The sequence below is a fragment of the Lepisma saccharinum genome, chromosome 1 (genome assembly GCF_977018435.1).
Source record: "Lepisma saccharinum chromosome 1, izLepSacc3.1, whole genome shotgun sequence".
NCBI classification, from domain to species: Eukaryota; Metazoa; Arthropoda; class Insecta; order Zygentoma; family Lepismatidae; genus Lepisma; species Lepisma saccharinum.
In genome coordinates this window covers 29,080,756-29,093,817 of record NC_139229.1, presented here as the reverse complement: position 1 = coordinate 29,093,817, position 13,062 = coordinate 29,080,756, and the positions used below count along the sequence as shown (strand labels likewise).

Here is a 13,062-nt window from a genome sequence, read left to right as displayed (position 1 = left end):
TTTATGATTTCGCGTTTAAACTACAGATGGCACTACACTCGTAAGGGGGTACCCAGGAACGCTCAGTGATGCGGTTACCGTTTAATATCCTCTTGGTCCAACGGTTGAGAGATTTTGGAAGTGCCCTTCTCGGCATTCCGTAGAGTCAGGATATCGTGTTGTAAGTGTTTGAAAGTTCTTGGATAGTAATTTTTATTCTAGAAATACAAACACAACCATTTAAGGTGAAAATGACGAGACTTCCAGAGCTTCCCAGTCCAGAAAATTTCCCGTTCAGACCAAAAAAATAAAAAGAGGTAGTGTCTGCTGCCACGTTCTTTGTCTGCTGAAACCTCAAAAAAGATGTGCGTGGCAGCAGACTCGGTCTTTGTCTTATCGTGCTTTCTAAAGAAAAATGTTCTAAATTACCTGTACATTCATTCCCACTAATCATAAACTTGCATTTTTCTCGTTTTCATCTGTTCTTAAGATTTGTAACACAGGCCCGTAGACAGTCAGGGGCCAGGGAGGTCTCAGTCCTCCCTGGAACTACAGTCAGCCCCCTTGATATTAGGTAAAACTGTTTTGTGTAATTTGATTGCAGTGAAGAGTGAAAATGTAGACAGCAGATATTATTTTGTTCGCAACTTTGATGAAGGATAAATTCAGGGAGCATGAGCAGCAGCTATTACATTCGTTCAACTTATTTATAAGAAGTGTAAGTAACGGCAAGTATTTAGGAGATTCTCTTCTCTAGACTTCGGAAAGTTCCTTCACAGGGGAGCTTCTTTATCTGTAACTTCGTTGCCCCTGTTGCGACCTCCCATTTATACAGAAATCTGCAACTTTTATGTCATTATTCAAATTCCCTCCGCATCTGCGTCAAAAGTTAACAGCTCCCAAGTTTTGGGAACGAAGGGGAGTTCTATTGTTTTGGTCGGGGAGTGGATAGGCTAGGCACTATGATTGAATATTGTCAATCTTTTCTTTGGTGATATAAATATCTGCATCATCTAACATAGTATAGAGTGTGTAGTAAAGGATGATTTCATTATCAACCAATTATCACTTCAAGCAATATTTTAAAAGATATAGAGAAAATGTAGTATTTGTGAGATATTTGTAAACTTTATGTAACTTAATACCGTTAAACTTTTGAAAAATGGACTTGTTGTACAAAGCCCCCCACTGATAACCCGTGAGCCCCCCTGGAGATCAATTCTGGCTACGGGCCTGTTGTAACATCCTTTTAGCAGACGAATTACGTGGCATGAGCAAATTTGACGCTTATTCTTACTGCTAAAACGTGCGTGGCAGCAGACTCGTCCAAAAAATCTGTCCTGCACACCCCTAATGTCGGGAAACTTCCTGTCCCGAAAATTTAGCGACAGTCGCGAAAGTCGTGATTTTATATTTTAAAAAAAAATGTCTCGCCAACTCCTGCTGGACATTTAAGCCATTGTTGCGGACCAATATCTATCTCGTTAGTTGGGACTAGGGGTGTGCGGGATTCCGAAAAGCGGGACCAGGATCAGCCCGTCGCCCTACTTCTCGGCAGCTGTCGGGGAAATAACGAATGGTCATTTTAAAAAGTCGTTAATTCTCGACGTTTTGTGCATTGCAAGTGTCTGAGACTTATCGGAAATTCTTAGTTTTTATTCCAGAAATGCAAAATCAATCAGTTAAGGTGAAAATAGAATTCAAGATTTCCAGAGCTTCGGGGAAATTTCGAAAATTTCCCGACAGGGACCGAGGTAGGGCATAAGAAGTAATGTTATATGAAATGCCCGGCTGATAGACTTTCCAGAAGAATGAAGCAGAACAGAAAATGAATGGATGGAACCTGCGTGCAGAACGAAGTGCATGTGTAATATACCGCCTTCTTACCAGTGCAAGTACAAGTTGTGATCATAGGTTGTGAAAGTTGTATTAATTGACTGAGTGTGTGAGCTGTTTGTCGGTCCCCTAGTTGTACACAGGAAGAAACAGGCAAGTGTTATGTACAGTTATATATAAAAATAATGCATCATTATAGAAAATACTGTAAAAGAAATGTTTTCTCTTTCCAGTAGGATATTAATTGTGCCCAGTAATCACAGACAGAGGATCTTCTGAAATAAAAATTAGGTATAATTTAACAATACAGGGAATTTCTCCAATTTGTTTGAATTTTCGGTTACTTACTAATTTGGGTCTCCTAATCACGAATCTGCACTTAAAATTTGGCGCTCACGTAAAAATTTGGCGCTTATTTGGGGCAGGTGAATCCGGCCACTTTCTAACATGCCCTTAACAGGGAGTCTATAGATATAGGCGGGGCCGCGATAGCGGTTGGGGGCGGTAGGTCGATTACCCCAGGGGCGGAGCCCGGAACCGGCGGGAAATTCGGAAATCGAGGGTGTGGAAATAAGAACTTAATTTCGATTATTTTGCTATTTCCACGTGTGAGCGCCAAATTTTGACTGCAGATTCGTGATTAGGGGGCCAAAATTAGTGAGTATGCCGAATTTCAAACAAAATGGAGAAATTCCCTGTATTGTAAAATCGCTCCAAAAATTATAGCAGCCGTGTATTAATCATTATTATTAAACTTCCATAAGTTTCACGCGAGACAAACCGGGAGAAGGAACGTGTAGCAACGAATGGTCCACTTTCCATGAGCGGATGATCTTTACTGTAATGAACACTGAACACACAGCCATAACTTTTAACGGCCCAAGTTCCTTTTGTTTTATTGCGATTTCATCATGTTACGTATGAATTTTTTACAAGGTTCGATTTCGATTTACGTCTGTTAACATACACTGCATAGTTCTAGCGATTACTTACTGTGTGTTTCCTTGACACTGGTTTTTAATTTACATATACTAATGCATAACTCTTGCCGCCAAAATTGTTCGAAGATTTTGTTCAATACATGCTGTCGTAGCCCTTAGAAGGTATGACTTGAAATGACGGGACCTCTCCGATTTTCTTCATATTTGACATAGTCACTAATTGTGGCTCCTAATCACGAATCTGAAGTTTAAATATGTCGAAAACGTCTAGAAATTGCGAACCATTGGTGCGTGGTTAGGTTAGTTTCCGTTAGGTTAAGCAAACATAGTTAAAATTTCGTGTCATGGTAGTATCAGGATCTAGAAATTGCAAATAATTGCGAACCATTGACGCTAGCCCCACGTACCATTGACGCGTGGTTAGGTTAGGCAAACATAGTTAAAATTTGGTGTCGTGGTAGTATCAGGAATATATATATATATATATTTGCTTCTGAAACAAAAAAAATCGCGAAAATCGACGGGTTCCATTCCGAAAACTAACGCCTTATTTTCGCTTATTTTGCAATTTCTAAGACGTTTCCGACAAATTTTAACTTCAGATTCGTGATTAGGAGGCCTCAATTAGTGAGTATGCCAAGTATGAAGAGAATCGGAGAGGGGTCCGATCATCTCAAGTCATACTCACAAATAAAAGAAATAGACATTATCTTAGAAGTGCATTATTTCACCTTAGGAAATGTTCCGCATTCCAAAATAGTACGTTAGCAATGTAAAAAAGTGCGAAATATATGATTTATAGGTGTCACCCCCATACTATAATAGTACCTCTGTTCCTTTTCCTATTCTTGGATTTTAGAATGAAATATCCCCATAGGTGAATGCAAATGTAACAAGCAATCGAACTAACCAAATATGGTTGGGCCAACGTGCTGAAATTGGTTGGTCAAACATAAGAGCTTACCATTGGGCAACTTTAATTTTGGGCATGGTTCCAAAGTTGGGCTAACATATGGTTTCACATTGGACCAATGTACTGAAAACTGAAGTGTAGATAGGTTTGTGTTTTGATAGATACATCATTTATTGTAAGCCCAAATGTAAGCAATAGTACAAATTATTTGTGAAAAAAAAATTCACCACTTTCTCAGTCATATAGTATCATTTGTGGTATCACAAAAAACGTTCTAAAGGGGGTCCCGGGTTCGATACTTGGTTAAGACACGTGGTGGTTTGGATTCCACTTTAAACTGTAGGTCCAGTCCCGATTACTCTTACTGTGCATAAAGTGGACTTAAAACACCAAATCAACAACAAAAAAGGTTCTGGAGTTTACTTGGTTTTACACCTTTCATGGAATTTAGTCTGCACATAACCTTGTTTTACCACCTTCACAAGAATACCTGTAACAATGTCTTCTGCTATAGCTAAACAAACAAACAAGCAGCAATTTCCAACACATCTTTCATCGATGGCAGCTGACAAAGGACTGGTGACTCAATGCAAGTTAAAAATAGCTTCTGCTTTAATTAAAAATAGGTTATTAGGGCCTCCCCGATGGCGCAGTGGTAGCGTCGCCGACTTGTAATCAAGAGGTCCCGGGTTCGATACCCGGTGGAGGCACAAGTGGTTCGGATCCCACTTTAAACTGTAGGTCCAGTCCCGATTAGCCTTACTGTGCATAAAGTGGACTTAAAACAACAATTCAATCAATCAATCAAAAATAGGTTATATTTCCAGATTCAAATATTCAAAAAGAAACACTGTTACATGCCATTTATTTTACACTCTAGAATTTACAGCATACTCTTTAAAATTGTCTTAACATGAGAAAGTTGTTTTTAAAATGATTTTGAATTACTTTCCATGGTTGGGCAAAAGTTGGCAACCACCATTCGCCCAACGTAAAGCCAACCTTTCCCACATAAAAACTGACGTTCATTTTTTCATAAATGTAAATATTATTTAATAATCAAAATCCTCACTATGATTTCCTGCATCACGTATGTATGACTCGAAAAGGAACTGCACAAACTACATGCATTTCGCACTCAGTGAGCGACCCAACGAGTTAGGAAATTAATGATGACTTATTCAGGCAAATTGATAAGTGATTCAGCTCCCAGATGCTCATTGAGCATTGCTCAAATACTTACCGTGCCCCAAGTGATGATTTTTAGGTGTGGAAGCATTCTCTCTGCAGCACATTTACTATGATCGATGCTATACTCTTTCCAAAAAGGTGGACATTTACATATTTCTATAAAATCTGCCCGGACTTCGGACAGATACCTAAAAAGGAGGACATGTCCAGATAAAAAAGGACACTTGGTCACCCTACCCTGTGGTTAGGTTGGTTCTTATTAGCACGTAACTGGAAGTTTGTGAAAAATTCATTTTTTCAATGTACAGTTAGCTTGTAACTGAAAGTGTGATGGCGATTATTTTAACCGCTACTCCTTCTTGCAGTTACCAGCCCAAGTGAAAGTTGCAAAGCAACATGGATGCCTCATGGAGCTATGGGTAATCCACACTCAACCACTTCACAGTCAGATTAAACAATATGTGATTCACTAAAAAGTTAAGGAATGAATTTACAATACCGGAAGTATCTCCAATTGTTTTCAAATTTGGCATTCTCATTAATTTTAGCCTCGTAATCATGAATCTGCAGTTAAAATTTGGCGCTCCAAAGTTAAATTAAAGGAAGACTTATTTTGTGTGGCGGAGCTCAAGCAATATCCAGGCAAACAGGGAAATTAACCCCTTTACCGTGGCAGCCTTGAAGAGAAGTTCGACAAAAAAAGATCGTCTACATATAGACGCCACCGCAAAATAAATTCATCATAAATAATAACTATATTTAGACTCTCCGCAAAATGAAGTTAATCAAAACAATCTATATATAGACTCTGCCGCAATTTACCATTATATATTAATTTTTGGATTCATAAATTATTTTTATTTTTATATTTTCATAATGCACATATTTTTAATTTGTACTTTTAATTATTTTCATAGGGTAAAATGTGTAATAGTTTTTTTGTTTATTGAAATTTTTGTTTATTTTTTCAATAACAAAGAAAATACACGTAATTACAAAATTAATATTAGTGATTTTTTTTTATATTTTGATTACAATAATGCCACAAAAACTTTTGTTGCTATAGAGTCAGTATATACCTAACTTACAATAAGAAAACCTAATAATTGCAATTGTGATCTACATTCAATATATAATGTCACTTTCAATAGTCCATCTTTTTTTCTAAGGTTCATATTTACTTTGGTAAGTTCACCACTGTATGATACTCTCTAAAACATGGTATGATGCACAATGGCAACTCGCATACATCACAGCAATAGATACTTCTTCTAACTTTGTTTTGTAGTGTGCAATACACGCATCTTCTTTGAAGCTTCTTCTTGAGACCAGGTGCATCACCTGTAAGAATTTCGACTGGGAAATGTCTTCCTGTAAGCCTTGTGGGACATGTTCCTAAGTTGAGGGGACCTGTTGGTTTTCTAATCCAGTACACATCTTTTCCATACGCACTGATGAGCTGCTCAACGAGATCCATTTTGAAATCAAGAAATTTCTTTCCACCTCCATTGCGCCTGTAAATGATGTGGCTGTTGAGAAGAGTTATCTCAAGCAATCTGAAAAATATCTTCTTGTAGTATTTCTTAACTCCTTTTCTTGTAGGCGAGGAAGCAGATATAATTTGGTCCATTAGATCTATTCCTCCCATGTGACACCTTTTATACTGTACACACACTGTGGGTTTGCTAATGGGTTTTCCTGCAACCTGGACTTCTTCCTTCGTGTCATCATAAATTGTGCTCAGCATATGTACATATTTCTTGTCTCTCCACTTCATGTGCATGAGCTTACTCTTGAACCTAACAATAGTTTCGCCTTTTTTTCAACACTTTGTCATTTACTTCCTTGCAAAGGTTCTTCCTCGTGAAACGCACTGTTCCTATGACATCTGTTTTGTTAGTGACAAGAATCTCATAAAGCTCAGGAGAGGCATAGAAATTGTCTATTCCAAGAGTGTATCCCTTATTCAATAAGACTCAAAACTATCTTCGTTGGCTTGGTGAATCCTTTGCTAATTTCTTCAGATATTCCTGGAATATTACAGGGATAAGTCGTTTTTTTACCCGTGTAAACTAGAAGATTCCAAACATAGCCAGTTTCTGCTTCTGCTAATATGTAACATTCAATGCCAAACCTGGCTCTCTTGAGAGGGATGTATCTTTTCCACCTGAGTCTTCCTTTCCACAAGAGCAATGATTCATCAATACTTATATTTTTAGCTGGAATGTAATGGTATTTGAACTTTCCGAGAAGAAAGTCTAGCACATCTCGATATTTTATGGTTGGCACATCTTGTTCTACTTTATCAGACAAGTGCAAATATTTCGTAAGTAAGCTGAACCTGTCCCTACTAATGCATTTGGAGAAGAAAGGAGTGGATATCAGAGGATTGGTAGAGTGGTAAGATTCGATTGTCGGCTTTCTGACAATCCCTTGCAGAATAATGATAGCTAGGAAGACATACATCTCACCAACACTTGTGTCCTTCCATAAAAGGTCTCTGCTTTTCCGTCTCATTTTACCTGATCTTCTTTTGTCATCTCCTACTTTACTAGCATATTTATTTGTTTCGCTCACAATATATTCCATCAGAACTTTATCAAAAAAAGACTGAAATATATCCAATGGACTTTGTGGATTGGAAAGCACTAACTTCACACCACTGTCATCTGTGAATGGGAAAGGGTCTCTGCTAACCATTGAAGATTCAGTCCATGTATCAGATGCAGTTTCATCTTCCAACTCACTGCCGCTAGTTTCACCATCTTCTTCTTCAATTCCTGTCCTATCGTTTTGAGCATCTTCATCACTTGAAACAATATCTTCACTGCAAGTACCTTCACTTTCAACATCAGAGATTTCATCCAGAAAATCATCATCTAAGTCATGCTCCAGTAGATGCTGAATATCTTTACGTCTGAGGTTTCTCCCCGCCATTGCAAAAATTCTGTGTGCAATACACAAAATAAATATGTACCATTGCACAATGCACACCCCTAGCTAACAAAACTTCCTCTTGGGAAGCAGCTCTCGAACTAAAAGAAAATCCACCTAACATAAAGCAGTATACGATAATCAATAGAGTCCATATAGTAACAATGGTAAACACACAATACAAAGTTGTTTTCTTTTTCGGTACCAACAATGCATAAAAATGGACTGTTTGCTTCCAAACTTCTTGCACAGACCTGTCAAAGCATTAAAATGAGGGGCCTATAAATATGTCTTGCCGCAATACAACAGCCGTTAATTTTCAAACACCGTCTATATATAGTCGCGCCGCAAAATAGTCCCGTTTTTGGAGAGTCTATATATAGTTTCGCCGCGGTTAAGGGGTTAAGCTGCATGGTTACAAGAGTTCCCTTGGCGAGAACTCTTGTTTGTGACAAGAATATCCACCCTACCAGGCACACGAGTCTTACAGCAGTAATTTGGCACAGTGGTTAGAGGCACCACCTTGCAGAGTGCATTACGTTTTATTATTGGAGTCCTGGTCCCAGTTCCCCCCCCCCCCCCAATTTCTTATTAAGTGTGTTCCCTTCACTTCAGGCTTTATCGTTGAATGATATTACCTCAGAAAAATGTTACAGCAAATTTTAAGATTATTTTTAATCTTTATATATTTGGTCTAAAAATTAATTCGTGCGGTTGTTACGTGCACATTGAAGCTGTAGTTCAAACACAAAATACATAAATACCTTAAGAAAAATATTGTCCATCGCGAGCCACCACTTTCGCCCATCTGTCAGGCAAGTTACGGATTCCGTGGCGAAAGAAGTCCTCATCCTTTGAAGCGATCCAGTCAGAGACCCATTTTTCGATATCTTCTGAAGAAGTGAACCAATCAAATCGTTATTCATGCAATCGAACAAGTAGTAGTCCGAAGGAGCAACGTCTGGTGAATACTGCGGATGGGGTAAAACTTCCCATCCGACATTTTCTAAATAGGTTTTGACCGGTTTTGCAACATGTGGGCGAGCGTTATCATGTTGAAAAATAAGTTTATCATATCTGTTCTCACATTCTGGTCGTTTCCTGGCCAGAGCTTGCTTCAAACGCATTAATTGTCGTCGATAACGTTCTCCATTAATGGTTTCACCCGGTTGCAGCAGCTCATAGTACACCACACCTTTCATATCCCACCATATGCACAGCATAACCTTTGCACAGTGAATATCTCGTTTCGGTTGTGATGGACCTGGTTCACCTGGCTTCACCCAGGGCTTTTTTCGTTTCGGGTTCTCGTAATGGATCCACTTCTCATCGCCAGTAACAATGCGATGCAAAAACCCCTTTCTTTTCTGTCTTTGAAGCAGCACTTCGCAAATGATTTTTCGTCTTTCAACGTCTCTGTCTTTCAATTCATGTGGAACCCAATGTGACATCTTTTGAATCATTCCCATGGCTTGGAGGCGTTTGGAAACTGTTGTTTGATCAACGCCTAATGCTTCTGCAAGTTCTTCCTGCGTTTGACACGAATCCTGATCGAGCAATGCTCTCAATTCTTCGTCTTCAATTTTTTTTTGTCTGTCCAGGTCGCTCTTGGTCTTCCAGGAAGAAATCACCACTTCTGACACGTTCGCTCAGCTAGCGCATGGTCACCATACACTTCCACCAAAATACAATGACTTTCGGTAGCACTTTTCTGCATGTTAAAGTAATGAAGCAGAACACCCTGCAAAAACACTTTATCTGGCACGAACTGCGCCATGTTCAGTTGACTACAAAATGCTGTTGATGCGTCAATCAACTGCCCTATACTACGAACGATGCGCGCTGACAGGAGTTTTCAACGCATGTGTGGATACACGGAACTGTGGGACGATACGCTCGTTACGCCATCTCTTGTCCAGGTGCACGAATTAATTCCTAGACCAAATACTTTAATATTTTTAGAAGTTTGCCTACAAAGCGGGCTCACTAAAAGGTTGTTTACTCCTTCTAAACCAACAAATAATGCACGGAGATGGTACAAAGCTTGCAGTCAAAAGACATGTAAAGTTTGTACATGTACTTCTAAAAAATATGGCCCTTTTTTGTTTTCATGACGATAGAAAATAGAAGACATACTAAAAAAAAATTGGTTAGCATAGATTAAGGCAGAATAGAATAAGCTAAATTTTGATGTATCTCGTTTTAATGCAAATCTACTGGTTAATTTTTAATTGGAGTCCAAACTCTAGTATCTATAATTTTTAATCGGATAGTAGGCAAGGCTGGTTTACTGCTCTTAGTATTAAAATAACATAAAATGCTTTCATGGTTGGGTTAGGCAGGCCAGGTTTAGGGCTTTTCTCTTATCATTACAGTTATTTCCCTCTTAACATTACAGTTATTTCCCTAAATGCTTTCAATATTCTCATTATGTGGGTGCTGGTCTCAAGCATGACATGCCTTCAAGCCTCGTCTCGGAAGTAGTCTGTGGATGCCTTGTCAAAGGGAATATATGGGTATATACATGGGTACACTGCTTTTTGAGAGACTTATTTTTTTTATTGCATGGTTTTGGGGATATTTGCATAAGGCACCTTTTACATCTTTGCCTCGCCGATAAATAGGACTTTTCAGATATGCAAACAGTGCTAATTACTTTCAGAAGGCTTCAAATTTGCTTTCACAATCATTTCCACTATTCTTTTGACACTTCCTCTATCATCTATGAACGAGAAATGCCCCGTCGATAAGATTTTTTTTTGCTGATAAATTGCACTTTTCAGAACTCCAAATGATGGTAATTACTTCCACCAAGGTTCAAATTTACTACAACAGTTATTTCTACAATTCTGCAATATTTCGTCTTTCTTCTATGGAACTTTGAAAAATCATTACACATTCGGAACAGTTACTCAAGAGTTTGTTGTAAAAGCAGCCAATGAGGTCGAAACATGCCTGCTCAATAAAGGCTATTCTATTCTATTCTACAGCGGTAGATGTAAATTATGTTTAATGGATCCATCCAGTGTTGTACAAAATCCTCGATTTGCAGTGAATGTTAGTCATTGAGCTGGCAAATCTCAAGTTTAAATCCTCAGATTGAGAGGCAAAATGTTTCTCCTTCTGGGGGAAAAATACACATGTAAACTTTCTACTAATATTTGTCACAAGTATGCTCAAAAAGTAGCATGTACAAGCTCTCAAAGTATACATTGTGAACCCAATAATATGTAAGTATAACCTTTCCTTAGCCTTCGTACAACACAGAAATAGCTACACGAGATGCTCTTTCAATTAAAAGAAACATCTTAATGTAAGGGTCATTCCTCATCTTGATGCAGTTCATAGTCTTGGATGATTCTTGACATGCACAAATTCATCATTGTTCAGAATTTAAAAAAAGTACAGTTCCATATGCCATCGTAATCAAAATGTTTCAACCCAAAGGCTTGGAATTTTAGAGGTATTTATATGTTTACTTTGAGGCGATAAAATTCTTCATTCATTGATTCCAAATACGAGAACTGATGAATGCATGAAGTTGTAGTCCATTCATTTATCACAAGAGTGGATTTTTCCTTCTACCTTTCCTTGAAGAATTTCTCAAGACCAGTTTCACTTCACCATGACAAAAGCGTTGTAAAATTCAGCAATGGCAAAGTGCCAATAGCCTGTCATGGATACTCAGTTAATTGTAAATGACACATTAGTTCTTTTAGCCAACCAAGGGATTTGTAGCATCATGATCTGAAGCTGTCAATTTGATTTTTGTGTGATGCCGTCATTTTCATTCTTAATTGTTAATGACAAAAACAACCAAGCTCTCCTAACACTGTTGACTTACCTCAGATACTCAGTGGCAGCTTGATCGGCATCGGAGATGAAAACCAGTATGCAGAATCAACTAAGAAGAACAGGAGTAATATTTCAATCTAATCTTTATTATAATCCAAATATCGAGCATGAGTAGACTTACTTATTATATAAAAGATTGTTCTTGGTTTGGAATGGAGTTTGGGAGTTTACAATATTAACTAGCATAATATCAACAATCCCGATAACACATTTTTCTTCCATTACTACTTCCAGAACTGTATGTTGCTTCCGTTAAGCAGTTGCCTTACAATTTACAATGATCACAAAATTTACATTACTGGGATTGTTACTAATTTCAAGGATTCAACACATTACAAGATATTTGAACCTAGTAAGATCCATGGGTCATCCGCCGTACAGTCCTGATTTGGCACCCAATGACTTCTTCTTGTTCCCGAATGTCAAGAATAAATTGCGTGGACAACGATTTTCGTCGGCGGAAGACGCCGTTGATGCGTTCAAAAACCATATTATGGAGGTGTCTCAAGAAGATTGGAAAAACTGCTTTGACAAATGGTTCGAACGAATGCAAAAGTGTATTGACCATAAAGGAGAATACTTCGAAAAACAATAAAGCAGTTTTCAATGCCAAATTCCTGTTTTTTCATTGTTAGGCTCAAAATATAAATAGTGACCCTCGTATGATACATATTGCTGTTCTCCCACTCCACACAATCTCTTAACCAGTCAGAAGGACAGTGCCATATCATAGTGGATGGAAAGAATTTCGCCTCTATGAAATATTGAACTAAATATATGATGGAAATTAATAACTTTAAACTTATTGTAACAAAACACCAGCATTCTTTAGAGCACTGAATAATCATTCAAACTATTAATATTATGCAAACTGATATAACTGAGACATGCTGTTATTCATTTTAAAATAAACTCAAGTAAGTGGACATCAGCAAGATTTTTCCAAGGGGCAGTGCCGGATCTACAAGCCGCAAAACCCTGCAGTGCGGTGGGGCCCGGAGGCAAGTAAGCCATTGACATAGTAGAGGGTTCGTATATGCGTATGTAAAAAATAAGCGTAGTTACACAGGGGTACAGAAAGGAATACAATATATGCAGGTAAAGATAAAGTTCCCTGTGCATATAGCGCCATGCCATGAAGGCACATTTAGGGTATGTGGACCCCACATTTTTTCGATACCAGCCATCTTGGAGGTGATGTGATAAGCACCATGCTACGGCTGCCTCTACCCCCACCTCTTGGGTACTATTTGATTTGAATCTTGGTGGGCCCCACAACCGCTTTATGCGGGGACAGAGTCGGAAAAATTCCAACCTTAGATCATCCACCCCGGCTTTCCCGCGCGCTAGTTAGACTAGGATCAAATCAGGCTGGAGTTTCACGAAAAATGCACTGGTGAAGGTTTCTTCAAT

The 13,062-nt window shown here is 38.4% G+C and overlaps 1 protein-coding gene across 1 annotated transcript in view; it reads left to right on the top strand.

Annotated features, from left to right (window-relative positions):
- Positions 1–1,797: 1,797 nt before the first annotated feature.
- The window catches only part of LOC145994123 (ileal sodium/bile acid cotransporter), a 64,996-nt gene continuing 53,731 nt past the window's right edge, over positions 1,798–13,062 (top strand). The window contains exon 1 of the mRNA XM_083130219.1: positions 1,798–1,968. The gene's annotated coding sequence lies outside the window, so the exon portion shown is untranslated. The remainder of the gene's footprint in view (positions 1,969–13,062) is intronic.